The sequence below is a fragment of the Barbus barbus genome (genome assembly GCF_936440315.1).
Source record: "Barbus barbus genome assembly, chromosome: 16".
Lineage (NCBI taxonomy): Eukaryota > Metazoa > Chordata > Actinopteri > Cypriniformes > Cyprinidae > Barbus > Barbus barbus.
This window is the reverse complement of record NC_136744.1, coordinates 19567874-19570097: the sequence shown is the minus strand read 5'-3', so window position 1 is coordinate 19570097 and position 2224 is coordinate 19567874.

Below are 2224 nucleotides of genomic sequence, written 5' to 3'. Positions count from 1 at the left end.
GACAGAGCCACAGACTCCCACTAAATATCTTAAGGAACTATGGGGAGGAGAATGATTTGCCAAGAATGAATCAGATCTAATAAATCCACATCTTAAAAATGCGTCCACATTATCAAAAAAAAATAAAATAATAATAATAATTTGTCCCTCTAATACAAACACTATGAGATCAGTGTTTTTATATTCACTACTCTAGATTAACTAAAGTCTAGCTAAAAATATGTACTTAACTGCATAATAAAGGGGAAATTTAGAAAAGCTGAGCGGTATAAAATCACAAGAAGGTTGGTAGGCTGACAGAGACATCTAAGGAAATGACGACTGCTAATGCAGAAGTGAAAACAGCAGTGCAGTGTGCAAGTGACTCTTATTATGGCCTTATATGTCATTTAGAAGAATGTTTTCTTATACTTATTAGTACTGAACAGGTCGACCTCAATAGCTGTGATGGAACTGGTAGAAGAGATTTTTTCTTCAATGGATAATAATGAATATACTTTGGGGGTTTTCCTAGATTTAAAACAAGCATTTGATACTATTGATTATTGATTATTAATGATGAAACTGGAGAGATATGGTATAAGAGGAAAAGCTTTTGCTTGGATAAAAAGTTACCTCGATGACAGATAAAAATTTGTACAAATAAATAATGTTAAATCAGATTTAAAGAAAGTTACTTCTGGTGATCCGCAAGGTTCGGTGCTAGGCCCTAAGTTGTTTGTACTGTACATAAATGATATTTTATAAGTGTCTAAAGTATTAAAAATGGTTTTGTTTGCTGATGATACAAATTTATATTGTTCCAGGAAAAGTTTGGAACAGCTCCTGAATACAGTGGAAATCGAACTGATAGTTTTCAAAAAATGGTTTGATGATAACAGACTTTCACTGAATTTAAGTAAAACAACGTTTATAATATTTAGTAATCGACAAAGTAACAATAAAGTGAAATTAATGATTAACAATGAGGAAATAGAAAGAGTCTACGAAAATACATTTTTGGGTTTTATAATTGATCATAAATTATGTTGTAAATCACATATTAATTATGTAAAAACAAAGATGTCCAAATCCATTGCAATATTAAATAGAATAAAACATATTTTGAATGAAAAAAACTTTATATATATTGTATTGTGCACTCATAGTTCCATACATTACTTGTTGTGTGGAGTTGTGGGGTCACAATTTAAATTCAATATATATGTTACAAAAGAAAGCTATATATTACAATTGTTAAAAGGGTTGATTATTATCAACCAACAAATAAACTGTTTATTAATTTACATGCATTCAAATTTGTAGATTTAGTTGATTTATATACATCACAGTTAATGTACAAAGTTTATAATAATTTCCTTCCAAATTGTATTCAGAGGCTGTTCAAAATAAGAGAAAGTCAGTATAATCTAAGAGGATTGTATATGTTTAAAAAAGTAAGGCAAGCACTAATGTTAAAAGTAGGTGTTTATCTGTCAAAGGGGTCATTATGTGGAATAAATGTGATAAGGAATTAAAAGTATGTAATTCACTTTGCAAATTTAAGAAAATGTATAAAAATAAGGTGATAAATAATTATATGACTCAGTATTAATAAATTGTGAATGTATTGTTAAAATATTGAAGTAATAGCTGGGATGTGTATTTTTGTTATGTTTGTTTTGAATTATGTATGTACATTTTGGGAAATGTTTTTGTAATATTGTTTATTTTGTATAGTTTAACTTACTGAAAATGGTTGTCCATTCAGTTAACCATGTATAAAGGGTAGGCATAATAAGCAAGGCTTCAGTGTACACCTTTTTCGGAAACTATGTATTTTTATTTATTTTGTGAAAAGTTGTCTGTGAGGACCGGAATAAAATTATTATTGATTGATTGATTAAACAAATGCAATTAATGAAGATCAATGATATCAAGTAGTGCAAAGTGGTATGTATACACACACACACACACACACACATATACAGGTACATCTGTATCTGTACAACTTTTTCATGATATTCTAATTTTTTGAGATGTACCTGTATATATATATATATGTATATATATATATATATATATATATTACACACACACATTTATATTTAGTAATTTAGCAGACACTTTTATCCAAAGCGACTTACAAATGAGGACAATGGAAAAATATATGTATTGTGTGTGTTTAGTTTTTTTTTGCAAATATTATTTATTCTAATGCAATATTCTCATCGGTTTTCTATCA